The sequence below is a fragment of the Mus musculus genome, chromosome 2 (genome assembly GCF_000001635.26).
Source record: "Mus musculus strain C57BL/6J chromosome 2, GRCm38.p6 C57BL/6J".
Classification (NCBI taxonomy): domain Eukaryota; kingdom Metazoa; phylum Chordata; class Mammalia; order Rodentia; family Muridae; genus Mus; species Mus musculus.
Window position 1 is genome coordinate 128,186,979 of NC_000068.7, and position 18,711 is coordinate 128,205,689.

Genomic DNA, 18,711 nt, shown 5'->3' on the forward strand with positions numbered 1-18,711 from the left:
CTGGCGTACTTCCTGGCCTTGTATGGGAAGGTCAAGTGTGAATGTGGCGGTCAGATTAGAAGGATGCTGTACTTCCTTCACGACCTGGCCTCAGGTGTCATTGAATGTCATTTGTGTCATAGTTGTACCTGGATTCAAGGGGCAAGCAGATCATTAGGTAAGTGAGAAAAGCATTTGGGATGGGAAACCTCTCTGTACCCACCCTGTGTAATAACATAGTGTTCAAATATTTGTCGCATTAGTAAGGATAAATTATGGAATTTTTGTTCTTTCTAAGAAATTGTCACAAACTATTGTGACATCGATGTCATGATGTCCCCATGGCCTTCAGACTGTGTGTTTCTCATCTCTGTTTACTCTTCACTTTCATCCTGACAAACAGGGGTACTGGTTTTGACCCCTGAGGTCCACTGAGTGGGTAAAGAGAGCCAGGGTTAGTTGAGTCCTCTCATGAAGAGTGATGACCATGGCTACTTCTCTGTGAGACAAACCAGGCATTTTGTTCAAGAGCAAAGCTGGGCCTTGGCAGGGTTGCCTAGCTTGCTGTTATCAATGCCCTGTCAGCAGGGTCATGTATTGGGCAAGACTAAACAGAGATGTATCCCTGGCATGGGTAACTGGGATCCATTTAGCTTGCATGGTCCAAGGAAAGGGCTTCATTTGAGGGGGCCAGATAGGAGAGCTGTGTGCTTTGAGAGGGAGATGCCTGGTTGGGGAAACTTTAGAGCAGCTGCTGTTGGGTTCCTTCCCAGAACTGACTCTCCTGGTCTCTGCAGTTCAGTTTCTGGATGCCACTTCTTCTCAGGACAGCACTGGTGTCCAGAAGTAAGGTTGGGCCAGGCTATACTCTAATTTTGTTTTCATCTGAGAGAAGGTGGGTGTCCTAAGGTCCTGTCACAGTAATTTACCTAGGGAATTAAAATGCAGATCCCAAGGCTGGAGAGATGGCTCAGTGGTTAAGAGCACTGCCTGCTTGCTCTTCCAGAGGTCCTGAGTTCAATTCCCAGCAACCACATGGTGGCTCACAACCATCCATAATGAGGTATGACGCCCTCTTCTGGGGTATCTGAAGACAGATACAGTGTACTTACATATAAAAATAAATCTTTAAAAAAAATCTGAGTTGATACTGATGTTGAAAAGTCAGGTGTAGTGGCACCCACTTGTCACTCCCATGTGGAGATGGTAGAGTCTTTGGGCACACTGGCTAAACTCCACTACTTGACAAGCCCCATGTCCCAGTGAAAGACTTTGCTTCAAAAGAAGAAATGAGAGGTGACAGCTGTGGGTGATCTCCTAGCATCAAAATGTACACACATGAAGACATATGTATAAGAATACATGCACATGCTGGGCAGTGGTGGCATACGCCTTTAATCCCAACACTTGGGAGGCAGAGGCAGGGGGATTTCTGAGTTTGAGGCCAGCCTGGCCTACAGAGTGAGTTCCAGGACAGCCAGGGCTACACAGAGAAACCCTGTCTCAAAAAAAAAAAAAAAAATGCAGATGCATACAGATGGGGGGCTACATTTTTGCTTTTTGTTTTAAAACTTAAGACAGACTCCCAATATAGCCTAGACATTACACACAGTAGACTAGTCCTGGGGAAGGCAGGAGAGGCAAAGCTGAGGTCAGGCTTGCTGCCCACTACAGTCTCTTCGGTGTGGCCTTGACCTGCAGCCACTTCAGAGGCTGAATCAGGAAGCGAGAAGGCTCTTCCAGCAGTGGGTTGGCCACATGTGCAGTGCCAAGGGACAAATGCCTTCCAGGCAGAAATCACACAATGTGACAAGACTCTTCAGTCAATTTTAGTCAACTTTGAAACTTCCGTTCAGCTCCAGGAGGGCTGGAATTTAGCATCTGTGTGGCTAGTGACCATCACACATTTCCTAATGTGTGCCGTGCTGTTTCTTTGCTTTGGAATCTAAGTACCCAATGGAAGAGCCATTTTCTCTGAGCTTTCACTCCCGTGGAAAGGTGAGTGCTGGAGCCCCCGGGGGCAGCAGTGGGCTTGCAGGAGGCACAGCCAGGTGATCGTAAATCTCAGCTTCATTGTCAGAAATTCAAGATGAATCGCTGTGTGTCCATTTGTGATTCTACTGTGAACACCCGTCTGTGTCCATAACTTGTTGTCCATGTTACAACAGTCTGTTCATGACTGCATAGAGCTCCCTGGAATGGAAAATGGCTGCCGATCCAGCCCAGCCTCTTCCTAGAGTTACCATCAATGGCAGCTTGTCGAATAGCAGGTTGATTTAGACCAAGAACTTAAATCTCCTGTTTGTTTGTTTGTTTGTTTGTTTGTTTGTTTCATAGAACAAAGCCAACAGAATGCTGCTGATAATTTCTGATTAATAAGCTTGTTCTTCAGAGGGTCTAATTTTCATGCTCTGCAAATTTCTCACAGAAACAACGAGCATGCACAGGACTTGCTTGGGTCTCAAGCAGAGGGTAGCTTTGAATGTCTGCCACTGGGGTGCTTGATACTTAAGGGAGATCATGCTGTCACCACAGAGCTCAGCTCATCCTAATTCTTTCTGGGTTGCCCAGGGTCCTGGACCCATGTCCTTTCTCCATGAGGAAACAGTCTCTCAGTCAGTAAAAATTCCCTGTTCCCCACTCCTAGGCAAGGACCTGATATTTCACCACCTCTACCAGGTGTCCTTATTTTCTTCCACTCTTGCCCTAAATGTAAGCACAGAGTCAACACAATAATTCAGAATGGGAAGCAGAGGTTGGGCTTGTTTTGAAAATACCTTTTAAAAAGAAGAGTTTTAGAACAATAAACGTATTGATAAAAATCACACAGCTGAAGTGAAACCCACTCGTCCACCTTCCTCGGGGCTTCCTGTTTTGGTTAACACATTATCGTCAGCCTCGGTGGTATTTCCACCCTCTGCTTCCACCCGCACATCTGGACGAAATGTGTGCTCAACGGGAAGGGTCTGGAGCCCTTCCCTGTTCTGTGCAGGTCGGGGCATTCCACCAGCTGTTACCAAGAAGGGGCCAGTGAAGCTCTGGCTGCCCTCGGAGCCAGCAGAGCCACAGCTTAAGTGGTCTGGACTGCTTTCTGCTCTGGACCCCTGGTTCCCTCCTTGTCATGGAGGAGGGGTGGTATTCTTCATTTTTCTCAGTCCTGAGAAGAACAGAGAAGAACAATCTTTGCATCGTCCATCTGCAGCTGTTTACAGCTAAGGGGTAAGTCGCCAAACATAACACTGTGAGTCCCAAACAGGACAAAATGAAAAGGTGAACGTGGTGATGGCTTGAATAGGACCCCTGCTACCCACCCTCCCAACCCCCCAGACTCATGTGTTTGAATGCTTGGCCCACAGAGAAGGGCACTATTAGGAGGTGTGGCCTCGTTGGAGTAGGTGTGACCTTGGAGGAAGTGAGTCATTGGGGTGGGCTTTGAGGTTTCCTATTTTCAGACTCTACCCAGTGTGGAATGAGCGCCTCCTCCTAGCTGCCAATTGAAGGCAGTCTCTTCTGGCTGTCTTTGGATCAAGATGTAGAACTCTTAGCTCCGTCTCCAGCACCATGTCTGCCTGCAGTCTGCCGTGCTTCCTGCCATGATGATATTGGACTGAACCTCTAAAACTGTAAACCATCCCCAATTCAATGTTTTCCTTTATAAGAGTTGCTTTGGTCTTGGTCATGGTAGCCCTTCACAGCAATAAAACCGTAATTAAGACAGTGACCGAGATGCTAACAGCAGCAGTCCCTCTCTGGCAACCCTGGCTCCCCTTTCCAGTGGACGTTAAACTACCCTAGCCAACCTTTGAGATCGGTCTCCCTACTCCTCCCTCCCCATGACTCCGTGGACTTCTTCCTTTTCTAATATTTTGCTGTTTTAGGCAGGGACTCAGGTGGCTCAGGCTGGCTTTGAGCTAGTTACATATCAAGTTTGAACTCCTCATCCTCCTGCCTCTGCTTCTCCATATTGGGTTCATAGGCCAGCTCCCACCGCCTGGGTTGCTATGTCTTTTTATTTTGGTAGAGGCAGTACTATTTGTGTATTATATTTGCTCAAAGCTACTACAGAAGTGAAAGAGAACAAATGACAGATAAACACCTTTATTCCCAAGTAGACATAAATAAATTATGTTTTTTTTTAAGTTTCTGTTGGATTTCTCAAGACAGTATTGGGGAAATAGCAAAACTTTGCATACTTGATTTCTCAAAGATGGCCACCATTTTATACATTCAACAGTCCCTGACCCCTAACCTTGTCTTCTCAGTCTGAACAGGTCCCATGGTTGTTCTAATAACAGAGAAGTATATCCCAGGTGTCTAGGTCCAGACCTAAGTGGACTGACAGCTTCTATGTCCTTCTTCACTTTTGGATATTCTCCTCCTGCTGTGGAGAAGTTCAGACCTCATGGAGAGTCACATGGAGGACAGCCCAAGTACTCTTTGACAGCACCAGATGGGACCCCTGACAGCGGGCAGCATTGACAGCCACAGATGGGGGTGGGGGAAGCCAGGCCATCTTGACCAAATAGAAGCTCCTGTTGTTCTGTGAGAACCCATCCAAGCAGTTACTAGTTTCATGAAGTTTTCTCCAAATGCCCTCCTCTGCACAACCAGGGGAGAGGTGACCCCTCGGCTATGGGCCTCACACAATGCTCACTTACAGGGAACACCAGCAGCAACCTGTTTACCCTGAACTGCATACCTCGCCTAGCACCCTGTACTGGAGACATAAGGTAAAGCCCATGGGCAAAGTGCAATGGACACTGAGTACATATTGCCTGAGGTGCTGGCACAGTCTGAGCCCCCAACAATTTGGTTTTCTAGACTATAGGGAAAGCACACCCCCTTTTGTGACCTTGTAAGTTCTGTTCACTGAAGGGAGAAGACACGCATAGGGCCATGTATGGTGTCTGTATTTTCCTCTGCCAGAACATGAACCTTCCCTCTCAGGTGTGTTGCCCTCCCAATAAAAGCATTCTTTCTGTGCTGGAGAGATGGCTTAGCCACTAAGAGCAGTGGTCCAGAGGTCCTGAGTTCAATTCCCAGCAACCATATGGTGCCCTGTTCTGTCTGATGCCCTCTTCTGTCAAACAAGCATACAAATAGAACATTCATATACATTAATAATAAAATAAATCTTCAAAAGAGCATCCTTTCTGCACATGCCCCACCAAAACAGACATCTACGCTTGTCTTTAAAACGAGCCTGGACGGGCGTGGTGGCGCATGCCTTTAACCCAGCACTCGGGAGGCAGAGGCAGGCGGATTTCTGAGTTCGAGGCCAGCCTGGTCTACAGAGTGAGTTCCAGGACAGCCAGGGCTATACAGAGAAACCCTGTCTCAAAAAGAAAAAAAAAAAAAAAAAGAATTAAAAGGAGCCTGGATTGGTACCACTGCTGCGATGGCTATTCCCAGTTATCAACTTGACTGTGTCTGCAATGAACTACAATCCAGAAATAGAGGCCACACCTATGACCCAGATCTTGAGGCTGGAAGACAGGGTTTTGATACGGATCTTGAGGCATAGTGGCTGTGAAAAGCTTAGCCCCAAGCAAGGTGATGTACACCTTTAATCCCAGGAGACAGAGGCAAGTAGATCTCTGAGTTCAAGGCCAACCTGGGACAGTTAGCCCCAGTTCCAAGTAAAGAATGCGTAGGTCCAGGCATGGTGGTACACACCTTTAATTCTGGGCATACCTTCTGCGGGAGGTCTATGTAAGGACAATGGAAGAAAGAAGGCTTTTTTTTCCCTCTCCACCTGCTTTCACTTACTTGCCAGCACATCTGTTGGAACCTTCATCTTCAGGATTCCAGCTTATATAGAAGACCAGCTGAGGCATTCAGCCTCCTGGGACTGAGCAACTACTAGATTCTTGGACTTCCCATTCACAGCTGCCCACTGTTGGATTAGTGGAACTGCCTTAATATATTGACAGTCCATAAGTTCTGTGACTCTAGAGAACCCTGACTAATACAGAAAAAAGGGAAAACAAAAACAAAAGGAAAAAGCTCACCCGCTATCAGAAGGGAGTGCTGTTAAAGGAAGGGAGCCGGGAGCACAGAACTCCTGTCAGGGCTGTTTGTTTTAAAGGAGAAAGACCACTCTGGCCTTGGTCTGACTTTCTGTGTGAAAGTGGTTCACAGACAGGCTTCTGTGGTTCTTCAGGTCACATGTTCTGATCTGTCACAAGGTCCTACTATGGTGACAGTAGCTGGGTTCAGGCCTAGTTGCCTGTCCATGAAATGGGCACATGCAGTGACTGTGTATAGCTTCTCCCCAGGCAGAGCTTAGATTTGTTTGGTTTTGACACTGTCTTTCCCCGACTGCGGAAGGTCGATCTGACAGCCAATGATGAGCTACTCTTTGCCCTGTGGCTGGTAACTCTCTCTGGGGTGGGGGTGGGAGATAAACTTGGAAGAGGGTCTCATTCTAAAATCAGTAATGTCATGTCTGAGGCTCAAATTGTGGCCAGGAAAGTAAAAGAGAAGTGGAGAGAGGGGCAGAGGGGATGGGGGGGGAGGGGGGTAGACGTGGTCCCAGGCCACAGAGCAGGCTTTGCATTTGGATACCTGACTTCAGCAGAAGGTAAAAGATCAGAGAGCTTGGCCAGATGCCTGGGCCAGAGCTGCCCAGGAGGTAAGAATCCTTCCCCTCACTGTGCCCTTGCCAGCTCTGCTGGAGAAGACTGCAAAGGAACATTGGTCCTGGGCAGGTACATCACCATAGAAAGCCTGCACCGTGGCTGGTTGCCCAGTGTTTCACAATGGAACAGAGTGCCGTGCAGCCCACAGTGAGAAGACGAGGGTAGAGGACCCTCCAGCATTTCAACAGGTTAGCCCTCCTCTCTTGAAGATCAGCACGCTGGAGCTAGGATGGGCTACCTTGGAGAACAGAGAGAGGCCAGACTGCTGCTGTTGATAGCAAGGGCAGCCAAGCTTCTATTCCAGACTGGCTCCAGGGCTGTGGGTAATTAATTCTCTCTCTCATAGCTGCCTCAGTCCCTCTCCAGCGGTTCTCAGCCTTCCTTAATGCTATGACCCTTTAATATTCAGTGTCCTCCTATTATGGTGACCCCTAATGATAAAATTATTTTCATTGCTACTTCATAACTGTAATTTTACTACTGTTATGAATTGTAATGTAAATATCTGTGGCACATATAATTCAAAGGGGTCGCAACCCACAGGCTGAGAAACACTCTTCTAGAGCTGTCCTTCCTTATCCAGGCAGAAAGCAGACAAAGCGTCGCTCCTTGACTTTGCTCTGTAATTTTCCAAAGTGAGACACAAATTACCTCCACTGAACAACACACATATTATTTGTCTAATTCCCTCAGCAACCATTTAGAATCCTTCATCCCTGAGCAACACACTCCTTCCTCCCTCCTTCCAGCGGCCCCTGGCTCCCCATCTCCTGGCTTCTGCCATAGGTTCGTGTTACCTGCTCTTGATCTTTATAATAATGAAAACGAAGAGCGTAGAGCAGCAGTCGTTTTGTGTCCGATTTCCTTCTTGAGAGTTCGCATCTCTCTACGTGCTCTGTTTCTTTGCTTCACATATGCATGGCTATCCCTCAATTTGGGCTGTGTCTCACATTTACTAAACCCTAGATTTTCTATCACCAATAAAACTTAGGAATATTTGGGTAGACACTCGCAGCCACCTGCCCTCGATAGTACCTCAGAGGGGAGTTGCTGATGTTGAGTTGACGATTGTGACCGTTACAGTTAATTGTTAACTGGACACAATCTGGAGTCACCTAGAAAGAGAGTCTCTGGATTGTTTAAACCAGGCATACCATGGCTATAAAGGATTTTCTCAATCCTGTTGTCTAAAGTGAGGAAGCCCGCCGTGAATAAAGGAAGCTCCATTTTCTGGGTTTGGGTCCTAGACTGTTAACAGAGAGAGTGAGCTGAGCATGAGTCCATTCCTCCCTGCTCCTAACTGTGGATGCCACGTGAGCCACCGCAACCCCTGTGAGCTAAAGTAATCCTCCCCCCTCCTAAGTTGCTTTCTTTCAGGGTATTTTAATACAGCCATAGAAGCCAAGGTTGAATATTTATTTTTTATTAGAAAAATACCAGATACTTTCCCTTTTCCCAGGGATGCTGTACCATCTACTGTGTTCCTGTGAGCAGTAAGAGACCTACTGGCTTTCATGTCGTTTCCAACACTTGGTGGACCTCCTTGCCCATCTGGCAGGTATATGGATAAGACCACATCATGGTTTTCCTTATGTGACTTCAACTCCATGGCATATAGGCCCAACAGGCACCACCATTCATGTGTGCACATGCTCACACAGATAAACATACAACTACACACAATTTTAAAAATTAATAAATCTTTAAAACAACCATCAATTTAATATAAAAAACAAAGACACCAATTTCTCCCATTATGATGGAAGAAAACAAGATATAATTTAAGTGATATCTACCTAATACAGAATTTTCAGATCTTGGATCAGGTAAAAGGTCAAAAGTTAACTTGAATAATTTAGCACCATTTGTTGATTTTTTTATAGGTATATGGTTATGTTTCTAGAAAGACAAACAGAAATTCTGATAGTGTCAAAACGTGGTTTTGTGGGTGGGCAGTTCTTTCTCTTTTAATAGTTGATTTGTTTGAGACAAGGTCTCATTATCTCAGGCTGGTTGTGAAAACTTTCCTCCCTCCCTTCCTTCCTTCCTTCCTTCCTTCCTTCCTTCCTTCCTTCCTTCCTTCCTTCCTTCCTTCCTGTCAGTCTGTCTGTATGTCTAATGTGCATTGGTGTTTTGTCTACATGTAGGTCTGTGTGATGTCAGGTCTTGGAGTTACAGACAGCTATGAGCTGCCATGTGGGTGCTGGGAATTGAACCCAGGTCCTCTGGAAGAGCATTTAGTGCTCTTAAGTACTGAGCCATCTCTCTAGCTTCTTGTTGTGACTTCTTAATCCACCCAGCAGGCTGTGGGGCTAACATCACTTTTGTGTAATATGAATTACATATACACAAAGTAGATAGGAAGCAAGGTCAGGCGCCCTCCCGAAACACCTACCAGAGGGCTCTAATGCCAGCCAGACAGTATGGCATCGGTTCTTCGTGAATACAGCCAGACAGCTCTCACTGAAGATTTTGAACTTGTCAGACTCCATAATCACACGAACCAAGTACACTTCTTCCCACGTACACGTTTGGTTTCTTTGGAGATTCCGAAGGCCTTCTTACTAAAGCCTAGAATCATAGAACTTACCAAAACAAAAGAGCATCAATGAACTGCCTTTAAATTTTCAAAATCTCTGAAACCCCAGTCTCCAAATTCCTTTACAGTCAGGATGGCTCAGGAACATCCTTCCAAGCATCAGGGCCTGCTCCCACATCTTCTTAGTTACCTTTTCATCAGTGTGACAGAGTCCCAGGAAAACAAGATGGAGGAATTTCTTTGGGCTCACAGCTTCAGACAGTTCTGTCTATGGCTGGTGGGCCCTGTTGCTTTGGGCCTGAAGCTAGACAGAAACAAAGAAGCATAGTGTAGGAGCTTGTGGTAGAGAAGGCTGCTCATGCCATGGTGGCCAAGAAGCAGAAAAAGAAACAGGAAGGGGCCAGCAAGCAGGTCCGTTTTTCCAAGGCACACTCCCCTATGATCTACTTCAGCATTCCATCACGTCCGCAAACAGCGCTGCCATTGGGAGACGAATACATGATCTTGTGAGAAGATTTTATATGCAGAGTATAATGCCCACCCAAAGCTAGAATGGCTTCACTGCTGTACCCATGTGGCTCCCCAAGAGCTGTTGACCTTTGAGCTTTTATTTATCTATTTCGCCTTGAAAGCTGTGATTACTTTTTAAATTTTTTATTTGTTTTAAGAATTTCATTTATGAATAGGCTATATTTGCATAAGGTATATCCTGGGAGTGATTGGAAGATGATTTTACAGACACATACATAAGTGAAAACTCGTGTTATCCATTATACATGTGAGTGTAGGGGCAGATGGTGATTCGGAAACTGCCTGCTGATTTTCCACCTTTGTTCCGTCAGTCATGGGTTTGGTTCATTCTAGAAGAGACTTTTTAGAGGCACAAGATGATTTGACTGGAAATGGACTGCTATTTCTCATGACTGTGTGCAGGTGAAGTCACCTTAGTGGAGCCACCAAGAATATCTGTTTTAGGGTCCCTTCTCAGTAGCGGAGGTGTCTATTCTCAGAGGCAGAAGGGGGAAGGTGTTAATGACATCATAGTCTTTCAATGTCAGCAAAATCTCAAGTTGGTTAAAAAAAAAAAAAAGGATAGACCAGTTGGAAATGCACAAAAAACAGGGCCTAGTGATGTGGGTCTGTTGTCTGAGCCCTTGGGAAGTGAGGTCGGGAGAGCAGGAAGTCTAGGTCAGCCTGGGCTACATGAGAACCTACAAAGAGAGAGAGAGAGAGAGAGAGAGAGACAGAGACAGAGACAGAGACAGAGACAGAGAGAGACAGAGAGAGAATTTTAAGGTGTTAAATGTTTGCCACAGGATTTGTTTTTCTTAACAGCCCAGGAGTTGGTGTGGTGCCTCAGGGGCCGTAGTTTGGGTCAGCACAGGGTACTTTCCCTGTATGTGAACCACCACAAACACTTCACTTAACCCAGGCAGAGTCAGCTCCTCCAAACCAAAGAGAAAAGCCCCAGCTTGGGTTAACTGGCAGCTGAAGGCGACAGACAGCCCAGATTGGGGGAGGGTGGGGTGGAAATGAACCTCATAGGTGGTTTCTACCTAACTATTCCAGACCCTCCCACACTGGGGTTTGCATAAAGTTGCAGAGGTGGCCAGCTCCCACTAAGTATCCGGTTGTATGCACTTGTTCAAAGGCCAGTGTGTGGACTTATGGGTAAGAAAGTCTTAGGACCCCCACTACCTTACTTGTATTTTGTTATTTCAACAACTTCAACCCAGTGTCCTGGACATGAAAAGAGGCCATGAGAAAATGAGAGGACATGAAGGTTGGAGGAGGACATGTTGGGGGCAGTGGGAGCAGAGAGCTCTGGGAGGAACAAGATACCCTGCGTATATGTGAGAAATTGTCAAAGAAAAAACACTTCCGAATCACTCCCAGAGCATTCCTCATGGCATGTCTGCCCCCCAGTCCGTTTACACCTATTTTATATCTCTGCAGACTCCCGGCCCTGCTTGCTCCTGGCCCTCACTCCCTCTAGCCCATAGGTTTTGTTTGTTTGTTTGTTTCTCATTACAGATGATTGTGAGCCACCTTGTGGTTACTGGGATTTGAACTCATGACCTCCAGAAGAGCAGTCAGTGCTCTTAACCGCTGAGCCATCTCACCAGCCCAGATTTAACTTTATATAATGCAAATATATAACAGCAGTCTTTTCCCTGGCTTCTTTCACTCACCAGAATTCCTTTGATGATTCATCCAAATTTTATTTATAAGCCACTTATCTTTCCTTCCGTTTCTCTGATCTGTGTTGGGGATGTACCACGTCAGTGTCACATGCTGAATGTTCAGGTGGGTTTCATTTTGGGGCTATGACAAACCAAGCTCCTGAGATTTGAGTCCAAGATGTTTTGTGAACATTTAGTTCCTTTTCCCTTGGAATTGAAAGTCTGGGGCATGTGATGTAGTCAGGGCATGTTTAACTTTTTAAGTACTTTGAGCTGTTTTTTTGAAATGTTTGTAGAAGTTTACAGTCCCAGCAGCAGGGTGTGAGAATTCTAGTGTCTTTCCGTCTCCTGCACTTGGTAGTGTCCATCTTTCTCATGGAAGCCACTCAGAAGTGTGTGTGGTGGTGTTACACAGTGACTGCAGTCTGCATTTCCCTAGTGACGAGTGATACTGCTGCTTGCACAGCTGCAGAGATAGCTCTCCAGATGGCCACCATCTTCTCAGTTATGCTATTTTCTTCTCATTGAGCTTTTACGATTTTTAAAATTTTTCAGGATATAAGTCTATTGTAAGATATATGTGCATTAGGGATGGAGAGGTCAGAAGTTAAGAGTGCTCTTCCAGAAGACCTGGGTTTGATTCCCAGCACCTACATGGCAGCTCACAACTGTAACTCTAGTTCCAGAGGACCTAATACTCTACTCTGGCCTACACACACACACACACACACACACACACACACACACACACACACACGAACTTGGTAGTGTCTATCTTTCTCATGGAAACCATTCAAAAGTATGTGTGATGGCTTAGCTTTTATTCATATGGCAAAACACCCATATGAATAAAATAAAAGTTAAATAATTTAAAGATGTAAAAATATTTGGGTGACATTTTTTTTCCTCCCAGTATATATAGCTTGTCTTTTCTTGCCATTCAAATCTTTTCAAAGAACAGAAGTTTTAAATGTGAAAAGGTCTAATTATATCAGTGTATTTCAAGATTGTGTATTTGGGGGGTCATGTCTTAAAACTCTTCACCTAATGCAAAGTCAAAATGTGTGTGTGTGTGTGTGTGTGTGTGTGTGAACATTTCCTGAGTTTGAGCTTGTGGGCATGTGTGCCCAGGCACACACATGTGAAAGTCAGAGGAAGACATTGGGTGTCTTTCTCCATTACTTTCTGCCTTCTTGCTTTGGGACAGAGTCTGTCACTGAATGGGAGGCTCGCTGTTTCAACCAGGCTGTTCAGGCAATGAGCCTCTATGATCTACTGGTCGCTGCCCTCCTCCCTGCCCTCCACTGCTGGGGCTTCAGGCACACATACAGCCATGCCTGGCTTTAGGGATTTAAAGTCAGCAAACTCTTACCACTGAGCTGTCTCCTCAGGCCTTCCCACAGTTTTCTCTCTCTTATCTTTAAAGATTTATGCTTTCAGACTTAACACTGAAGAAGTGAACGATGCACATTCTTAGCAATTTCTTGTGAGTTTTGAAAGCCTCCTCTCCCCCATCCAGGAGGGAATACTTCAGTGTGGAGGAAACAGCTACTCGACACACATTTGCCATACTTATTCATAAGTACTGCATATGTTGCTGCCACTATGAATAAGTCAGATTTCAATATCTGATATTATTTAGAAATAGTGTTTTGGGGGCATTGCTAAATTCACTTCTGAGGTCTGGTATTTTACTTTCACATTCCTAAGTATTTTATAGAGAAGGACTGTCCACAGTACAAAACTTCTATTTCTTTTTTGTGACTTATGCTGGCTAGGATTCTCAGCACCAGGCTAATTAGAGGTGGTTCCCCTGGTTTCTGCCTCAACATGAGAAAAGTATGTCTTTTATCATGAAGCATACAAACTGTGGGTACTTTCACAGTTGCTCTTAAACAGGACAAGCACATGGTCTTCTAGACCTGGTTCTCCAATCATTTTAACCAAGAAGAGTGATTAGGTTTTGTCAAATGTCTGTTTCCTGCATCTGTTAAGATGGCCATGTAGTTCTTAATTTTGCGATTTATATCATGACTTACATTGAATGGGTTTTGAAGACTGAACTCAACGGGGTAGAAGGAGATAATTGACTCTTGAGAGTTGTCCTCTGACCTCCACACACGTCATGGGATGGGCCCACATGTATGTTTCTATGTGTATTGGAGTGTCACACACACACACACACACACACTAAAGATAAACACATTATAAATGGACCTGTTTGTGTGTAGTTCATAGTGCACACAGAGCTGCAGATCAGAAAGACTGAATCATAAATAGCAGGCCCACACACATCTCCCACCATAGCACTAAAGCCTGAAACCTCTTTATTTCAGATATCATGTTCTTATCGAGAAGAAGTTACAAGGCACACTAAAGGAAAAAACAGAGGCAGAATCCAACTGAGAGAGCAAGAACAGTCACATCAGGCATGGAGCTGGAAAGGAAATCTTGTGTTCTGTCTGTCTGTCCTCGGGGAAGGCTGTCCACCTCCTCCTGACTTCACCTGTCTGCGATATGTATTGTTTAACTCTACCTACTTTCCAGGGTTTGTATTTCAATTTTCAGAAATGTGACTGTGGATCTGTCTCAGTGTGGGTTACTCTAGGCTTCTCTTTCTCTCTCTCTTTCTGGGGGATTTGTTACCATTTCTGTTTAGAAACCGCAGCTTTATGCCTGTTGCCAAAAGTTTGCAACGATCATATGTTTTCTGCTGCTCCTCTCTGTCTCTGTCTCTGTCTCTGTCTCTGCTCTCTGCGGGGACTCAGATCTTACGAACACAGGTCTTTTATTGCCCATAGTTCTCTCAGACAGGTCATTTCCTAGTCTCCAGAGTTCCTAATTATCTAACCTTGCCTCTGATTTATTTATTTTTGCCTGCAAACTTAGCCCATCTATTGACTTTTCATTTTAGTTGTTATATTTTTTAATTTTCTAATTTTTACTTCATGTTCTTATTCCTTTACTTAGATTCTCATGATTTTTGTCTTAATATTTTGTTTCAAGAGTAAATTCAAGGGCCTGGGAAGTGGCTCTGTTGGGTGAAGGTGCTTACTATGAGTCTGCATCACTAGTGTGCCAGACTCGTGGGATGCCAAAATGCCATTCAGATATGAAATGCAGTCTAAGGTTGGGGTCTTAGCCCGTGTTTCTTCGGATGAGAACTAGCGGGGTCTGGGACAGGCTATGGTTCTCAAACTCCTGTGCACCCAGAGACCTCTGGGGAACTGTGAAGAATGGGGGCTCCCATCCTCCTGTGTATCCAGACGCTACTGGGGACCTCGAGAAGTTGGAATGGGCCATGGGCCTGTGATGAGCCCAGGTTGGAGGAATCCAGCATAGCTCAGAGGGAGTGCCAGGAGTGCAGAGGGGCTGAAAGATGGCCTTCTACAGGAGACTTAGGCACTGCTCTGTCTGGTGAAGGGACGAAGGCTTCTCACTCCATCCCCCACCTCCTGGTGGTCCTTGATGAAGGAGGCAGTCCTTGTTTGTCCAAACTGCTTTGCTCATGGCAGATGATGAGGTATATGACTGACTCAGGGTGAACCAGAGACTAAATACCTTTTGCAGAAAAGGATGCCTAGGAAGGGATCTCATTGGCTAAGCACTCAGGGTCCCTAGATACATCATTAGCAAGGAGAACTCTAGGCTGTGTACTACTGACGGGCTGTTGTCATGGTCCTCTTAGTGGGGTGTCATGGTCACTTGCTCCAGGACAGGAATCTGGTCAGGAGCTAGTTCGTTCAAACACCTGCTGTTCTCACTCATGAGTTTTATCCAGGTTCTGAACCTTGCTACCACCTTAGCAGTTCTTCTGTCTGGTGGCACAGTCTACTGCTCCACAGCCTACAGCCAAGCTGATGACCTGAGTTTGATCTCATGCCCCATAGAGTAGAAGGAAAGAACCAACTCCGACATGTTGTGCGGTGATCTCTACATGTGCAGAGTGGCACTTGTGTGCCCACACACATTCATACATGTATGCAGAACTAAGAAATGTAAGAAAAAAATATTTTAAAAGGGTACATCCGATTTTACAATGGTTTTCAGCATACCTCACACTAATGACATCCCATTGTTACCATCTGTTGCTTTTCTCGTTCACTTTTGTCCAGTTTCCTCATACGACAAGTGCTTTTTGCATCGGTAACTTTTTAGTGTGTATTAGTTAAATACAACAATGGATTTCATTATGAGAATTCAGACATGTATATAATGTTTTGATCATATCCACCTTATTGCTCTCGTACCCCCAACTCCACTGAAGCCCTCTTCCCAAACAACTTTTTCCTTCTACTTCCATGGCCTCCTTCTCCTCCTCTTCCTCTTCATCCTTTCCTCCTCCTTCAGCTCCTTCTCCTCTTCCTATTTCTCTTTCTCCCCCTCTTCTACCTCCATTCACCTTCTCACCTTCTGTGTCCCAATGAGTTTAATTAGGGTTGCTTACAAAAGCATGGGTAAAAAGTTATTTATAGGCGTAAAACCGTGGTAGTTGTTCAGTCCACAAGGCTGGATGCTTCAGAAGGTTCCTGGAGAGCTGCTGCTTTCTAGTTGAAAGCTTGGTTCTATTGTAGGCAAAGGAATGACCAGGGGCAGCGGCACAGGAGCAAATGAGTGCAGAGGCAAGGCGGGGGGGGGGGGGGGGGGGGGGGGGGGGGAGGCCGGGGGCGGGGGAGGTCGAGACAGGAGAAGGCAGACAGTCTTCCCTCCATTTTTTATCTGGACTGCTCCCTGAAAAAACGGCCACCCACAGTGCGTGGGGGGGGGGGAGGAGTAGGTCTCACATCAATCAAGGCAAGTGCTCCATCTAGGCTGTAGCTACCAAGCAGGGGCAAGAATGTGGGGGCTTTGGGCAGAAAGTGGACAGTTATGGGTGCTCATGCTAAGAATGCCATGCTTTCTTGCTGGGTTTTTATATTTGGACATTTTCACAGTGACAGGTGAAATCGTACACACAGTCCCCTCCTCAGTTCAGAGCAGACGCTCAACACTTCCCTCATCTACAGAGTGAGCCCAAGCCAAGGAGGAAGTGAGAATAAATTGCAATGAATGAGAGAATAACTTAGTTAGGGAGATGGTTTATCACTGGAAAAAAAATCCCCCAGTCTTACCCTGCCCTGGTGTCTCTTCACCTGTAAAATTTGACATTTTGATTGCAAAAGTAATATAAACAGACAATAAAATGATCGCTCAATAGAGAAAAGAAAAAAAATTAAATAAATATTGTATTCCTCTGGGAGAGATGGCTGAGCGGCTAAGAGCATTTGCTGCTCTTCCAGATGAGCTGAGTTCTTGACACACGTCAGGTACCCGACAACACCTGTAACTCCAGCTCCCGGAGTCTGACCCTTCTCCTGGCCTCCCAGGCACCTGTACTAACATGCCCATACCCACATGCAGACACGTAAGTAAACATGAAGATAAATCTTCAAAAAAAAAAAAAAGATTCCTTGTATGAGTAGCTGAGTAGCCTCATGAAGACAGTGCTTGATGGTTTGTTAGTTACTCATAGAGGGGTAGGGAAGAGAGAGAGAGAGAGAGAGAGAGAGAGAGAGAGAGAGAGAGAGAGAGAGAGAGAGAGAATGCTACCTATTATTTTGCAACTTCCCTTTTTTTCTTGAACATTCTTCAAAGGAACACTCTACAGAGTAGAGTAAATAGTTGCTTAAAAGAAGGTGTGGTTAAACCAGACAGTTTATGATCATGCTAATTTTAATTTTGACATGAAGCTAATTGTGAACGTTTACCTGGTACATAATTTTGTATACATATTATGCTTTTAACCTAAGAACAAAACAAATACAGCAGCAGGAACAACCCAAGTAGTGAGAGCTGAAGTTGTGGTTGGGATCAGGTGGCCTTTGGCGCCTCTGGGGACAGGTGGCAGCTGGGCCACGTGAGGGGAACTATTTAGCAGAGTGACTCAGCAGAGCCAGGCTGACCAAGATCATAATCTGTCAGGAAGATGATTGTTCTTAGTCATCCAATTTCTCTTCTACGATGTCGAAAACGCTCACTTGTCAGGTCCTCTCTGCTTTGCCAGTTGGAGCTTGGATTTTCATTTTTTCCCAGGACTAAGCAATTCTGTTTGGAGCTAACTTTTGGGGGCATCAACGGTGTTTGACTCAAGTTTGAACCCAAGATCTCCTCAGACATCCTTCAAACAAGTATCCTCCGATGATTCAGAAACCCCACAAACAGAAATGTTAGCAAAAGACCTAGGAAAGCTGACCTTCAACCATAGTGCTATGAAGCTTTCTTCTCCTTGACCAGAAAAGGACATCATCATCACCACCACCACCATCATCATCATCTCCACCGCTGGAGGGAGAATGGGTGGAGAACAGATGTGGAGAACCATGGGGAAGGTTCAAAGTGCCTTTCCCAGGAGAAGGGTCCAGACATTACTGTTGGTACAGAATGACTCTGTAGCAAAGAGAAACAGATTATAAGGATTGGATAGAGCTATTGGTCTTTGTGGAAATCAGTTTGAAGAAGATAGTGGACCATTCAGATACATCTGCTCTTTCTGCCTGGATCATAGATGGATCCTTCTGAGAATGCTGCCCTGGGGAGAAAGTAGGACAGTCAATTTAGGCTGAAATTGTACATTGCCCTTTACTGCTGATAATACTGATGTAAAAGCTTTTTTTTTTTTTTTGAGATGAAACTGTACAGAGATCATTTTGAATAATCTATGCATGTATTTTGTGATTTATTTCAGTTCTTTGGCAATCATTTTGACTAGTCTATGTACAAGTTCTGTGATATATTTCGACTCATTTGCTGCAATCATTTGACCAATCTCTGCGTGAGATCTGTAATGCATTTCCGTTCTTCTATTTGTCTGATGCTGCGATATGTCTTCCAAACTTGTCCCCATTGATCTATATGGGATGTGTAAAGTCTGAATGCAAGTGAATGATTTCATTATATCTTTATGTTCCAATTTGACCCAAAGAAGAGTGAGTGAATTCAAATACTCTATGAGCTTCAGAAGCCTAGCGTCTGAGATGAAATACAAGGATGTGAAAATATAAGTAGAATTTAGGGGTAATCTGGTTAGAAGGTAAATAATTAGATAGTCGATTTTCCCAGTTTGTAGGTATTTATCTTAATTTCCAGTAATAGATATACGGAACTGATTAAAATGGGTGTGTGTGATCAAAGTGGTTTAGGTTCCTCTTTGCTCGTTTACAAATAAACCCTGTGCATGCTCATCCACCTCAGTGCAAATGTGAGCAGGGCCCAGCCATCGGGGAGGGCCTACTGGCTTCCCCAGCCATCGGGGAGGGCCTACTGGCTTCCCCAGCCATCGGGGAGGGCCTACTGGCTTCCCCACAGTTTCTTTTCTGTACTTAACCTTACA

At 45.2% G+C, this 18,711-nt stretch overlaps 1 long non-coding RNA gene across 3 annotated transcripts in view; it reads left to right on the forward strand.

Moving 5' to 3' along the window:
* Window positions 1-18,302, forward strand: part of Gm14009 — a 35,545-nt gene extending 17,243 nt beyond the window's left edge. The window contains exons 1-5 of one of the 3 annotated variants that reach the window (XR_374965.3): window positions 3,028-3,198; window positions 8,080-8,178; window positions 13,679-13,890; window positions 16,622-16,746; window positions 17,415-18,302. This is a non-coding gene — a long non-coding RNA (predicted gene 14009). Of the gene's footprint in view, window positions 1-3,027; window positions 3,199-8,079; window positions 8,179-13,678; window positions 13,891-16,621; window positions 16,747-17,414 lie in introns of those variants that run through there. The other 2 variants (XR_374964.2, XR_866719.1) reach the window with 2 other exon arrangements.
* Window positions 18,303-18,711: the final 409 nt, after the last annotated feature.